This window comes from Lutra lutra, chromosome 3, assembly GCF_902655055.1.
Source record: "Lutra lutra chromosome 3, mLutLut1.2, whole genome shotgun sequence".
NCBI classification, from domain to species: domain Eukaryota; kingdom Metazoa; phylum Chordata; class Mammalia; order Carnivora; family Mustelidae; genus Lutra; species Lutra lutra.
Genome location: NC_062280.1, coordinates 17586871 through 17601804, shown reverse-complemented (window position 1 = coordinate 17601804; position 14934 = coordinate 17586871). Strand labels below are relative to the sequence as shown.

General features: G+C 43.5%; 1 long non-coding RNA gene across 1 annotated transcript in view; it reads left to right on the top strand.

Annotated features, from left to right (window-relative positions):
- The first annotated feature begins 849 nt into the window (after positions 1–849).
- Positions 850–14934, top strand: part of LOC125095834 (uncharacterized) — a 73507-nt gene continuing 59422 nt past the window's right edge. Inside the window, exon 1 of the long non-coding RNA XR_007125963.1 lies at positions 850–1120. This is a non-coding gene — a long non-coding RNA (uncharacterized LOC125095834). The remainder of the gene's footprint in view (positions 1121–14934) is intronic.

Genomic DNA, 14934 nt, shown 5'->3' with positions numbered 1-14934 from the left:
TCGAATAGGTAATTAATAGGAGTTGCCTTAATTTGCTTCAGAAAGTTTGCATCAATGTATAGTCCCATCACTGCATGAAGACGATGCAGGCAGGCTGAGCCCAAGAACCCAGGGGAGGGTCCCACAGGACCAGCCAGGAGGGCCCTTGGCTTCCCACAGGATAGAAATCAAATGTGAGGCAGAGAAAGTGGAAGGAGAGTTTATTGAATGGGGTGAGTGACAGAGAAGAGCAGACGGAGTGTCTGGGAGACTCTGAAAGGAGCATGAGTCTCATCATCGCTTAGGGCCAGCGGTTTATACTGGGAAAGTGTCTAGCAGAGATGAAGCCTTTCTAACATGGAGTCCCTCCAGCTTTCCTATGTCAAAGGGATCTCTTCTCACCAATATTAGGAATGGGACATTTATTACTATCTATCAGTGGCAGTAGATAAAAAAAATAGTATCTCATTGGTTCAGTTTTGATTTCTAGATTAAAATGATCTGTATTGTTAAGGCATGTTTTCACCACTTTTAACCCATAGGGGGCACCATCCTCATTGCTAATGTTTATTGAACATTATTGAACTTTGGGTCAAGCCCTAGCAAGTCCTGCTTCAGTTACTTGTTGGAGGAGGTCTTATGGAAATCGCCCAAGGTTACAGAGGTGGTAAAAGGAAAACCTGGGAATTGGATCCATGCTTCTCTGATATGGAAGTCCTGATCATATTCTTTTAAAAATTTTCAGCCTGCATCTAATTTCCTTTGTGGATTGATTCTTCTTCCTCTTCCTCATCTTCTCCTTCTTTTTCTTCTTTTGAAGATTTTATTTATTTGAGAGAGAGAGAGAAAAGGGGGAGGGGGAGGGGGGAAGCAGACTCCCCACCAAACAGGGAGCCTGATGTGGGAACTGATCCCAGCACTTTGGGGTCATGACCCAAATTAAAGGCAGATGCTAAACCCACTGAGCCATCCAGGTGCAGTTGATTCTTATTCTTAACCCCCTTGACTGCCTCCCTCCTTTCCTCCTCCAATTAGCCAGGCCAAACCTTGTGTCTTGTGTTGAGCTCAAATAATGTCAGCCTGAGAGCAGAGAGAGCCGAATGGGTAGACTAACGGAACCAGGTAGCAGAAACAAGATATGGTGAGTATGTTTCTCTCTTGTCCCTACTCGAACATAGCTCATGGCCATGGTTAGCAAAGCCGGGTGTGCAGGTGGGATTAGGCTGGGCCTTGTGTATTTGCTTCTATTTTAAATGGTATTTAAAACTCAAACTATTTTTTTCTCCTTTCTGGGTATTAAGAAATACAAAGATTTTTGCATTTTGATTTGTTTGTCTAGAAACACTGTTAAATTTTCTTGTTTTACTAATTTTTATGCATAAATTATTTCAATAAATAAATCTTAGTTTGTGTATAACATCTTTTGAGGGGTTTAGTTAGGCAATTATATTAACCAAATGGTGACAGTTCAATTTCTTCCTCTCTCACTGAGGTATTTATTCTTTTTCTTACCTTAGTGCTCTGGCTGAGACCCCTGACACAGACCTGAATGACCTTGATAATAATGGGCATGTTTTTACCATTTCATCCTTGAACATGATGTTTTCTATAGATGTTTTACAGATACTTTTTGTCAGTTAGAGGAACCCACTTCTATTCCTAGTTTGCCTCTATGTTTTACCGTGAATGATGTTCATTTTTTTAAAAAAACAGTATATTTCACTATGTTTTCTTTTGTCATCGTACTGTTGTTTTTTTTTTTTTTTTAAATGAATGGGAGTTAAATTTTGTCAAGATATTTTTCCATCTTACTTAGGAGGCTTTTTCTTCTTGGGTTCGTTAATGTGATTATATAGTATTGTTTTCAGCACACACTTTTTTTTTTTTTTCATTTTCTCAACCTTTTTTTTTTTAAGATTGGCAACTGTCCTGATGACTTAGGTGGCTGTCCTGTACCCAAGACAGACAACTTCGTATAAGAACAGGAATAAAGAGAGGGCATCAAGTTTCTAGGTCTTACTACTGTTCCGGTCAGGGTACTAACTTCCAGCCAAAAGGCAGGCTTTCTCCTCCCCACAGAGCAGCCATGGGCTAGAGGATTACAGCCTGAGCAACGGACATGCAAGTGTTCCCGTAAGACCGCACTCCTTGAAGGGCCCTGAAATGAGAGTCAAGGAAAAGGAGAGAAAGTACTCACTAATTTTGCACCAAAGCTCAGAGGTAAAGACTCAAAGCCACCACGTTCAGGCAGCAAATGATGAAGTTTTAGAATATAAGGGAGGTTCAGCGGGGTGGAATCCGGAGCGATGACCGAGACAGAATTCTTGAGATATCTTTGGTGCGAAGTGGGGTGGTTTATTAAAGCGCGGGGACAGGACCCATGGGCAGAAAGAGCTGCTGCCCCTAACCTTTTTCTTTTTTAAAATTTTTAAAAGATTTATTTATTTATTTGAGAGAGAGAGAGAGAGAGAGAGAGAGAGCAAGCACCAGCGGGGATGGGGGCTAGAGGGAGAGAGAAGCAGACTCTCCACTGAGCAGGAGGCCGACACAGAGCTTGATCTCAAGACTCTGGGATCATGACCTGAGCTGAAGGCAGATGCTTAACCATCTGAGCCACCCCAGGTGTCCTCATTTTCCAAACTTGTTGAAGATCAGTATGAACCTCCCTTTGCAGATGAGAAAATTGAGGTGCAGAGAGGTTAAATCATTTCCCAAGGGCTTGAAGCTGTAAGTGGGTAGATTTAGATCTGGAGTCTAGCTCTGGTCACCCCAAACCTCGTGGTCTTTATAGATTCCCTTCAGCAGAGGGCACGTGCTGTCATCTCAGGGCTTGAGGAGGTGCCTTTGCAGGATGGACGATGGGTTTAGGTGCTCTCTAAGGTTTTAAAGCGATTGGACTGGCAGGGGCTGCCGGATGAGGGGGAGGAGAAAAAGGTATTTGCAAATGTTAACAAGAAAGGAGGGAAAAAGAAGTACCAAGGAAAAGAAGAAAGCAAAGGGCTATCCTGCCCTGCACTCCAAGGTGACTTCCCAGGAGGTGTGTCTTGTTCACCTCTCAGTTGCTTCCGATGCCAAGATTTTCCGATTCTGGGGAAAACTGGTAGCATTTTCTATTTTCAGTGAAAACATAGAAATTAGAAGTGATGTGACTTAAACATTTCCCCAAAGTGGGGGCAACATATATTAACCACAAACCAACAGTGTGAGGGTAGACCTTGCCCTTGAAGACCTTGCTCCCTTCCCAAACCCTTTCCTTGGGCTTAGTGAGGGGGACTTGGCAATGAGAGGTAGAATGTGCTCTGTCATTCCAGGCCTGGGGAGTGACCATGCCCATCTGGGGTGCCAGGCAGTTGTGATAACTCAGCTGAACAATTAACATAAAGTGGGAAGTTGATTTGCTGCTCAGTGCAGAGGTGGCCCCTTGCCAATGGCGGGGAGGCCGATGGCAAACACCTGTGCCTCCTCCCATCCGTGCCTCACTCCGCCATGGACAGGGAGATCTGGAGGGGATGAGCCGAGCACACGGTCTGTCAGATCCAGAAGCTATTTTCTCCCCTTTCCACGGGTGCCTGTTCTCTGTAACGTGACGATTTTCCAGTGGCTGCCTGAGAACCCTACAAGTCCCTAATCTACCAGTAAGCAAAATACATATATAAATAAATAAAAAATCCATCATCGGCTCCTGGCCTCCTGACCCAATCTTGAAATGTGTTGCAAATACACTGACACTGAAGTTGCTGCATTTACGGCAAACGGCACCAGACTCCATCTCACACCTAGGCTGGGCTGGCTTCCCACAGGAGTAGGCTTCAGGACCTTCTTTGGGCTGTGGGCATCACAACACCCTCAGAACGACAAATCCAGGAGTAGGTAAGGGAGCCAGAACAGGAGGAGAAGGGGTCTGCCTTCTTCTAATTCCTTCCTTTAAACTGAGGCACTAATAATGACAATGGCCCTAATTATATCTTGGAGCTCCTCTCCCGTATCAAGGATCTCAAACATAACCAGATGCCATTATCTTATTAATCTTTACCTATGGCTGATGAGCATTCAGTTTCAATTTAGAAAGGCAGCCGGGAGGGGAGATCACTTATCCAAGACAGAAGACAAGATACAAAAGTGTCTTTAAACTCTGGCGGCATATTAGAATCTCTTGGGGGAGCTTAAAAAATACATGAATAAACACATGAATATTACCCAGACCAGTTGTTCCAAACATATTTAAAAGTTTTCCACTAACTGAATTAAAACTCTCTGAGATAGGGGCACCTGGGAGGCTCAGTGGCTTAAATGTCTGCCTGTGGCTCAGGTCATGATCCCAGGGTCCTGGGATGAAGTCCTGCATCAGGTTCCTTGCTCAGCAGGAAGCCTGCTTCTCCCTCTCCCCTGTCACTCCCCTGCTTGTTCTCTCTCTGACAAATAAATAAATAAAATCTTAAACAAACAAACAAACCTCTCCAAGATAATTCCATTAGTGCAGCCTCAGTTAGAACCAGTGTTGGGAGCCATAAAATTTAACACCCATTCACTTAAAAATATATATCTGTGTGGGTAGGCTAAGCAAACAGACTTCCATGAACCTACCAGTAAGTACCACAACACAGAGGTAATAGTCTTAGGTGCCCTAGGTGTCTTATCATCCAAGGTTCTCCTCTCTGGCTGCTGAGGGGGAAGAGAGACCTATGTTTACTGATTGCTTACTCTATGCCAGGCACTCTGCATATGAGCCCATGTTGGTCTTCATAGCAACCCTATGAGGTAGACGTAATGAATCCAACCCTACCTGTGGGGAGAAAATGTGAGGCTTGGAGAGGTTACCTTCTTGCAAGGCATGGGGTTGGGCAACATGGGGGATTTGAACCCAGGTCAGAGTCCACTGAAGCCAAGTTGGAAATGTGTACTATTGTCCCCTTCATGTGAATGGAACTGCCTCCAAGCCTCTCTTCTGATAGGGATGGAAAGGAACACATTTGTCAAATCAATTGCCACATGACATGGATGGAAGGCACCATTAATCTCTAGAAAAGAAATTACACCTGACACAATGGCTGCATCTGGGGTCTCTACCTGTTGAGTTCGTGCTAGTCTGTGGTCCTCTAGGTTCCGTCTGGTTTTTGTAGGAGCCAGACCGCTGAGTCAAATGGAGGTATAATTGGAACCACAACCTCGGCTTCCTTTAGACCAGGGCTTTCCACTGTGTAAATGATATGAGCCACATATGTAATTTAAAAATGTTTAAGAGCCACATTAAAAAAAAGAAAAAGAGGCAGTGAGGTTTAATTTGAGCAATATATTTTATTTAACTCAATCTATTAACAATATTTTAATATGTAGTAAACAAAATACTATTGAGATATTTTACAGTCTTTTTTCGGTGCTAAGAGTATTTTCTATTTACAGCACATTCCAATTCAGATGTTAAAGCTTCATCAGAAATACTCGATCTATGTTTAGATTTCATAAAATTTACAGTTGAAAAAGTAGCCTCATATACTCAAGTTTTTCCAAACATATTTAAACATTTCCCAACAACTGATTTGAGTATGTTTTAAAATTCTATTAATTAAAATTAAATAAAATAAAAAATTCCATCTCTCAGTTGCACTAACAACATTTTAAGTCCTCAGTAGCCACGAGTGGTTAGGGATAAGAATCAGACAGTATAGTTTGAGATAATCTTTAAGAGAGGTTCCATTTTTTGGCATATCCCCTTTGGCATGATTTTATTTTTTTTATTTTCTTGTCTGGGAGGTGGCAGGTAGAAGTTTCTCCGCTATGACAGCTCATACCACTCAGTCTTGAAATGCAGGGTAGGGGTGGTGCTCACCTCGGACAATGTCTGTGCTGATTACACATTTGGGAGCCAAAGAAACGACCACCAGATTAGTCTGCAGACTCAGCGGACCCACTCTTGAGTTGAACTTTGGCCAAGATTCCATTTGTTACCTCGTTTCCACAGGCCCCTACTGTAACAGGCCCCTGGGTATCATCATCAACCTGGATCCTATGTTGAACAGTCTTCAGAATGTTTGGGTATGCCTCCTTCTCTAACCTGAGCAGTTACCAACCAAGTGGTAGAAGATCCCTTTGAAAAAGGTCGGGGGGCGGGGAGTGGAAGAGTGTGTATGCTGTGATATTGTGGGGTCTCTTCCTTGGGGACCTGGCTTCTTCCTCAGTCATTGGGTTCTGGGTCATAACACTAGGCGAGAGATTATGATATGAAAATAACCACCCTGGTCACCTAACCATCCTTGTGATCTCTTTAGTTGGTACAAGTTGAGTAGTACTCTTGTCGGATGCCCGTCTCTTTTGCTCCTGATGCTTCATATTTTATGAACCATCAGCAGAAACTCTTTGCAGGGCAGCCCCCTCTCTCCACCTCTACTGTCCTGCTGCTCATTATGACAACTGAATTCACCTGGACCCTAAGGGTTAGTGCGGGCCAACTTGCCTCTCTTATTTTGGTGTCCTTTTATCCCTTTATTATCAGTGAGTCTAGTCATACAATGGCCTTTCCTACTGTTAGCCTGGGCCTAGAGGGGAGAGCTACCACTGTATTTCTCAGGGATACTGGTGCCACTCCTACTAGAGTCTTCAGAGTCATCTTGTAGATTTTCAGGACTTTCTTAGTATATTTATTCTATCATCTCCACTTTTCTGAGACTTCTGCTCCCTTCTTCCACCACCGGCCTTGGCAGTTCTGGCATGTCAACCTCACTTAACGTGAGCATTGTTTTTTGCATTCTTCCAGCAGCCATCTTGTAGTGAGCTTACACCATCTTCCAGGGTTCCTGCCAACATGCTAAATCTTTCATCCTGGGAGAGGATCTCAAATTGACAAACTCTTATTTATCCAATCTTATATGCCAACTTTCTTGATTAAGCACCTCCAGAATATAGTTCCATGAATATTCTCCCAGCTTTTGCTGGTGTGCGCTAGTTAGGTCTTGGAGCGCCTTAAAAATAGAGCTCCTTTGGGGCATCTGCGTGGCTCAGATAGTTGAGCATCTGACTCTTGATTTCAACTCAGGCCTTGATCACAGGGTTGTGAGTTCAAGCCCCACTTAGGGTTCAATGCCTAGCCTGGAGCCTCCTTAACACACACACACACACACACACACACACACACACACGTAGAGCTCCTTTTTCCTTAACAGGCATGGCATGTCCTCAGTAGAGTTATGTTATGACTTAACTAAGCCTAGTTACTAGATTAGTAATCAGTAAGGGAAGTGGGGGCTGATCTTGAGTGGGACACTTGTGGCTTTGCAGGAGTGAAGATGTTCATAATCTCCAATCAGTGATGGAGGATTGTTTCTTCTTAGGAGGGGGTGGGACACTTCTGTAGGCTCAGAATTTTTAGGGAATCCGTAGATTCAAAATCTGTGGTGAGGGGAGGGGAGTGGAAATAACTCAGCCATTCCCACCTGTGTCAGGGTTTTCATCTTATTCTAACCACAGCCCTGACCTCGACAGAACAGACCTTCCTTGGTTGGGAGTTTATAGTTTGGGCTCAGATATCCTGACCATTGTGTTCTGGTCCTGGCCTTCACCCTTTTCTGCTATTGCCCTGCATGAGATGAGGTCCTTTTTATATGCTACCAAGGAGGTCTTCTGGTTTTCATACTTAGATTTCGGTATCTCAGCTTTTTCTTATATTTTTTCAGGGTATCAATGAAGCCTAATGATAGCCAACATTGTTGTTGTTGTTGTTGTTTTTAATAAACATATAATGCATTATTAGCCCCAAGGGTACAGGTCTGTGAATCACCAGGTTTACACACTTCACAGCACTCACTGTATCACATACCCTTCCCAATGTCCATAACCCCACCACCAACATTGGTTTTATAATTACTATTACCACCATATTTCTCAAATGCCTGATACATTGCAACAGCTAATGCATCCCCTTCCACTGGTTTTCATCTCAATACACCCCCAGTAGCTGTTTTTATAACAGGACTGGACTGCTCTGTTGTGCCAGGGGATAGCAGTGCTCCCAGTTCTACCAGTGAGTGATGGGGTCTCTTTGCCAGCTAGAATGGAAATGATGTACTACCCAGGCCCCTAATGAATCCCCTCCTTTCTCTTACCACTTGTTCTGCTAATTGTTGTAGTTTGGGTTCCTTGGAAGGGAGGCTCTGAGGTTGAGTTTGGCATTCAAGAGGTTTATTAAGGAAGGCCCTTGGGAGGGGAGTGGAATGAAGATGTGTATGCAGGGAGAAATCAAGCTTCCATGTAGGTCTAGCACAGTCACAGCTGAACTTTTGGTAATCTCTGCAGCTAAACGGCTCTTAGACTTATCTAGAACTGGTACTAGATGGCTGCTGGGCCTCTATACTTGTTCACTGTCCAGTCATTTGATGAGGACTATGAGAAGGGACTGGTACATGGAGACTGTCTGCAATGGTGCTTAGTACTGGGGCAAAAAGTCCTGCACTGATGGAGGATCTGGGTGGTGTAACCTATGTCCACCATGATGTCCAGTCCAGAGAATCTTTTTCTTTATTGAGGTATAATTGGCATATAACATTAAACTAGTTTCAAGTATACAACATAATGACTCAATATTTGTATGCATTGTTAAGTGATCACCACAGTCTAGCAAATATCTGTCACTGTACATAGTTACAATTTTTTTTCTTGTGGTAAGAACAGAGATTCTTAAACTTGTAAAAATGAAGAGATATTGTATGCCTTCTTTCATGCACTTCAATTGGAGTCAGTGGCTTCTAGAATTAGAATTGATTGTGTGTTTCTCTGTTTACCACTAAACCGAATTCTTTGAAGGGAGGAATTCTGTCTTCTGTATTCTGTATCTTGGGTCTTGAGTAAATGGCAAAAGGCCTAGGTTTAGACACATAGCAGGCATTTAAGACGTGTTTGTTATTGAATATTGACTGAAGGTTTATGACTGATCACTTTGGATGGGCTACTAGGCTTTTGGAAGTGAAGTTGTTAGTTATTAGAGTTCAAGTCTATAGTAAAATGCTCTTTCCCATCGACAATCCTGGTAAATTAATTCAGCAAATGTTAATGAGCATTTGCTCAATGCCAGGCATGATTCTAGATGTTATGAGAGATAAAATGATGAACATGACATCATTCCTGCCCTCAGTGGGGTGACAACTTTGAAAACCAGGAAAAGAGGATTGGAGATATATGATGTCATACTTGCAGATTCATCGGTAGGTTTTGATCTTTGACTGGGTAACTCTGGGCTGATTCTTATAATTCTAACTGAGTGAATTCAGGCCAGGTAGGTGTGATGGGCTAAACAAGAAGAATGTGTACAGTTCAAGCCTGCATAGTAATGCCTTTGATGGTATTAAGTAGCAGTACACTGAGATATAATATAGGGTTGTGTATAATCGTTTACACCTGTGCTAATATGGTGGCCACTAGCTGCATGTAGCTACATAAATATAAAATTAAAATTAATTAAAAAATTAAATAAAATTACAAATTTAGTTCCTCAGTTGCACTAATCACATTTCAAGTACTTAATAGTGGTATGTGACTAATCGTTACTCTATCGGGTAGAACCAATTTTAGAGCATTTCCATTCCTACAGAAAATTCAACTGGATGGCAATGGTTTAGACTATCACTGACTTACAGAACATTAGAGCAGAAATTGCTTTTCTTATTTATTAGATAGGGACTGGGACCTATAAAGCTACCAGGTCTGGGATCACCTGAGTCTCAGTTCAATGATTCTTTGTTTACAGATTTCTTATAGTTCATAGGCTTGTGGGAGCCTCTTAAACAGCCCAAGATACCTCATATAATACAAATTATCCATCCATCCACCCATCCATCCATCCATCCATCCATCCATCCATCCATCTGTCCATTTCTCCTCCTATCCTCCAACATACTCTACTTCTTCTTCTGCCTGTACTGGTTGCTGAATCTATAGCAATCAGTAGGACACAGCTCCTGCTGAGAAGGTCATTTTACAACTTAGCAGAGGAGATGAAAACATGATGATGCAACATGGTTAGTGCTACAGTGGAGTAGGAGTCAGGTGTATAGAGCCCAGAGGAGGTAGGATGAATTCTTCCAGAAGGCTTGGGATAAGCATTACATAGGAGGTGACATTTAAATTGGGTCCCAAAGGATAACAAGAATTTATCTGGCAAGAAGGAGGAGAAGACATTCTAGAAAAAGGAAAGAGCATGTGCCATGGTATGAAGGTATAAAGTGCGCTGACCTTGGGTGTGGTGAGTAGACTTTTGTGGTTCTAGTGTGGCTGTGGGAGCCATGGCAGGAGGCAAGGTTGGAAGAGTAGGCTGGGCCTATCTTTATAAGAACTTGCATGTCAGGCAGAGAGGGATGGGCTTTGTCTAGCAGACAATGGAGGCCTTTGGAGGTGGCTAAGGAAGGGCAGGATATGACTGGATCTGTGTCTTTAAAAGATCAATCCATGGGAGCATGTAGGGAATGGATTATGGGTTCAGTTGTTCCAACTCTCTGGACTTGTCCAAGGTGGACTGAAGTTCCTGAACCTAGCACAATAATGATATTGCTGCTCTCTTCTTGGGGTTAAATAATAGTTAACATTCTTCCAACTAAGAATTTTCAACATTTCCACCCTACATTTGCCCCCATACCCGTCAGTCTCCTACTAACCTACATTTTCTCCAGCATTAGATCACACAGAAGGGTGGATAGAAATATGAGAGAGGTACCAGGAAGCAGCCACCCCCACCACCTGAGCTACTTGAAGCTTTTGCAGCCCTAATGCCCCCGTGTCCCTGGTTTCCTTCACGAACTTTGTTGAGAGATGCTGCTCCCATAGTTGCATTTTCCTGGTGGATTCTGGGATGATGGAGAGTTGTCCCGACACCTGGGTGGAAGAGAGTTGAGGTTATGCACAGAGATGAATGGAGCCTTCCCTTGATTTTCTCCAAGCAAACTAAAGGCAGGGAGCTGAGAGGGACTTAGAGAAACCATTTACCCAGTGGGAAAGGATTAGGCAGGGTCCCCATTCCCTTCTCCTGAGGAGAGAATGCTTTGTTGGGCTAACAGTTACGTTGGACTAAGTGCTATGACAATATGCAATTAATAGTGAGTTTCTTTGTAACAGATAATAGTCAAAACATCTTGAAGCCCATTCAGGGAGACAACTTTGAAGGGCGCCTCGGCTGTCCACACACACATCGAACACTGTCATTAAGCCCTCCTGGGATGACAGCAGCTATAGTTCATCATCCTGGGTGGTGGCTCTGGGGGGAGTCTATTCTTTAAATTTTCTTTGGGAAAAAAATGTCTTTTAAAAGTTAATTTGCAACACAACACAGACAAATAAATGGAAGGAGATGTGGTCTGGTGATTCATGAAGGAACCCAAAGCAGGAGGGGCAGTGCTCAGTTTCCGAGTAGGAGAGTCTCTCCATAGGTTCTTATGTAAATAAAATTAAGTCATGTCTCCACCTGTGGATAGAAATGCCACAGTGGTCAAGTGGGGAGCCTGGGGAAAATTCTTCTTCTTTTTAAAACTTCATTTATTTTTATGAATAAGAACAGGCTGGTCTTCTAATTTTGATCAATGTCAAGCAATGTGGCTAATGATCCAACATCTATTCTGTCCTTCCTCCTTATCAAGCGACCCTACCTTGTTTGGGGCAACCATGTGCCTAGTTAAAAATCTCCGCCTTTCCAACATGGATTCCATTACTCAGAGGTTGGCTAAGTGACTCAGCTTTGGCCAACAAACTGCTGTAAGGGTAGCTTATTGGGTGGATATTTTAGAATTGACAGATTTTTTTTTCCTGATAAAAGGGGGTGAATTTAGCTAGCACATACCTTTTTTTCTCCTTATCTTTGCTCCTTTTTCCTCATCATGCCTGAAAACACGTGAGATACCCAGGGTGAGACAGCCAAATGGTAGCGCTCTGCTGGGTGCTGGGCATATCAGGGTAAAGAAGAGGGTTTCTAGTGTGGCACTTCACTGGGAGTGTGTAGATAGGTCACAGTCCAATGTCCTGAGTCCTATAACAGGAGGGGGGCATGTAAAATATGAGGTTTGAACCATAAAAAAAAAAAAACAACACTCCAAATTTACATGGAAACCCCCAGATTATAAAGTTGATGACTAGGGATGGAGCATTCCTCACACTTATCTAAATCCTGGGAATGAGGAACCTGGAGAAACACGGCAGGTCAGTCCTTTGTGACTGAGAATAAGCATTCAGGGGGGGAAGGTCCAAGTGTGGGGCAGCTGGATTTGCTTCTCCAAAATACTAATCGAGGTTCCTGTGTGTGTCAGAGCTGTGCTGAGCTCAGCTTGGACGTGATTCTAGGGAGCATGTGAGCCTTGGCCCTTAGGAAATGTCTCTTTTGAGAATGACTGAACTGCTACACTCACCTAGGAAAATGAGTGGATTTGACAGCTCAAATTGGTGTAAGAAACAGTCGGACCAGCCCCAGGCCCTGCTTGGGCACTTGCCAGCTGAAGCGGGCATGACTAATCACGAAGCTCATTTGGTGGCATAAAAGGGACAGTCCCATTAGGGTCAAGTGGGGAGCCTGGGGAATATTCTCAGGCATGTGCTTCCCAGAATCAAAAGCAAAATGACTTTTTTTTTTTTTAAAGCAATGACAGGGTGGGCTGCGTTATCATTTTCACCATTGTTCGTTTCTTTTTTCCTCCCATTCTCTGTTCTCAGAGGGGTGCTTGAAATATATATAACCCTCAGCATGTCAGTGGGGCCAAATCCGAAGACAGGTGGGGTGTGCCGTGGATGGGCCTCACTGCAGGCCGTCTCTGCGTTGTCTTTGGGCTTCTTCCTTAAGGGCTCGTGGTGTGTGTGTGACTCCCAGAGCACACGGCTGTGTGCCGTGTTTCCAGGACACATGCCCGCTACCTACTAAACAGCTGTAAACCAAGACAGAAACCGTGGTACAGGCAGGTGGCCTGGTCGCTATGTCTAAGGGGTGTCCTGTGAACCATGAACCCTGCAAGGTGGTGTGAGAGGCCAAAACCCTTTTTCATGATCAAATAGACTTGGGGAAATGCTTCATCTTCTGTTTTTTGTCTTGGTGATCCACCATGAACATTTATGGGCTAATAGATTTGAGAAGTCTCACAAGAATAAAACCTCTTCAACTTTGATTTACCAGCGTTTCCCACTCTTTCTTTCTTTCTCCCTTCCTCTATCCTTCCCTCCCTCCATCTCTCCCCCCTTCTCTTTCTTTCTCTCTCTCTCTTCCTTTCTCTCTTTCTTCCTTTCTTTCTTCTTTCTTTCTCCTTCCTCCCTTTTCCCTTTTCTTCTCTCCCTCCTTCTCTTCCTCCCTCCAATCCTTCCTCCCCGCCCTTTCTTCCTTCCTCTTTCTCTCTCTCTTTCTTTCTTAAATCATGGAGTTTTCCTGCTCTCCTTCACCCTCAAAGAACATCTGTCCTTGGAACAAACTTTGGCCGCTGTCCTCAGATACATAAATAAAATAAAAGCAATAAGAAAAGATACAAATAAATAGCAGAAGTCCGCAACCATCTGCAAGTCAAGAAAACATCTATTTTCACACTGGATTTGGGTTGGGTATTTCAGGTCCCCATAATTTTCTGCCCAACAAGCACCTTGACTGTTCAGCTAGAGGCAGTGCTCTGGTTATCCTTTTCTGAGGAACAAATAACCCTGGAACAAAGTGGCAGTAAACGACGTTATAATGCTTAGGATTTGGGGGCAGTCGGGGACTAGGATAAGGCTCAGTGAGAACAGCACGTCTCTGTGCCATGATGACTGGGATGGCTCACATCGCTGGGGACTGTTTGACCCATTCAGCTGGGTTCATGTATCTGAGGCTGTTAGTTCCACTGTCAGCTGGCTTCTCAGTTTTTCTCCATGTCACATCTACTGGGGATGAAATGTCCAAGATGGCTTCTTCCCTTCCACATTTGTCTAGTGCCCGAGCTGGAATGACTGGAACATGCTGGGCTGGCCAGTTGTGGTGCCATCTTTGTTCATCTAGCTGCGCGACCTCCCAGGATGGCCGTCCCAGAGGAGGCAGACTGTCATGGTGGCTGACTTCTCCTGGATCCAGTGTTCTAAGAGTCATGGTGGAGGCTTCGAGGCTGCTATATGACCTAGTGTTGGAAGTTCTAGAGTGTCACTGCCTCTGAATTCTATTGGCCAAGCAAGTGATGGCCAGCTCAGATTCCAGGGGACAGGAGCTACCCTCCCCATTCTTGATGGGAGCAGAAGCAGAGGACTTGTGGTTATCTTTAATTTACCACAGGTGTCATACTGGTTGGCTCTCTCGGGCATCAGACAGCTGAAATGTCAGTTGGGTTCCACCTGGGCTCAGATTTATCTTAAGTAATGTCTGGAAAAGTTCTTTTAGTTCAGGATGCCAATTAGAGAACATAAGAAAAGGAGACGACCAACCCATCTAGACACGGAATGGAAAACAGTAGTTTAAATGTTATAAACACAGCAGACCAAACTGCTATTGCATGTCCCTCTGGTGTTAACGCCCATCATCCCATATGTTGGGCCTTCTCTACTCTCCTAACATGCTGCTCTCATCTGTCTCTTTTGCTAATCTTCGTTAGTTTGGGCTAGTTTGGTCACATTTAAGGGTTTTATATAAACTTCTGAGAATTCTCAGTTTTTGCCTACAATGGGTGTATTTTTTTTTTTTGAGGAAAAAGAATACAGAAATTTACAGAGAATATATAACTAACATCCCTATTCTCACTTCCTAGAATTTACAAATATCAACATGTGCATCAATTTTCTGTGATTTTTGTTTGAAATAAAGGAAAAAGCAATTAGAGAGAAAGTTGAAGTGTCTTTTGGTCAAATTTTCCTCCCCTGCCTCCCAGAGGCAACCATTATTATGAATTTAGTGAGTGGGATGGTATTTTGAGAAGTGTTTTCATCAACTATTGTACAGTTCCATCCATCGTTCCCTGTTTCTAATTTACTGCTCTGCAGATATGTAGCTGA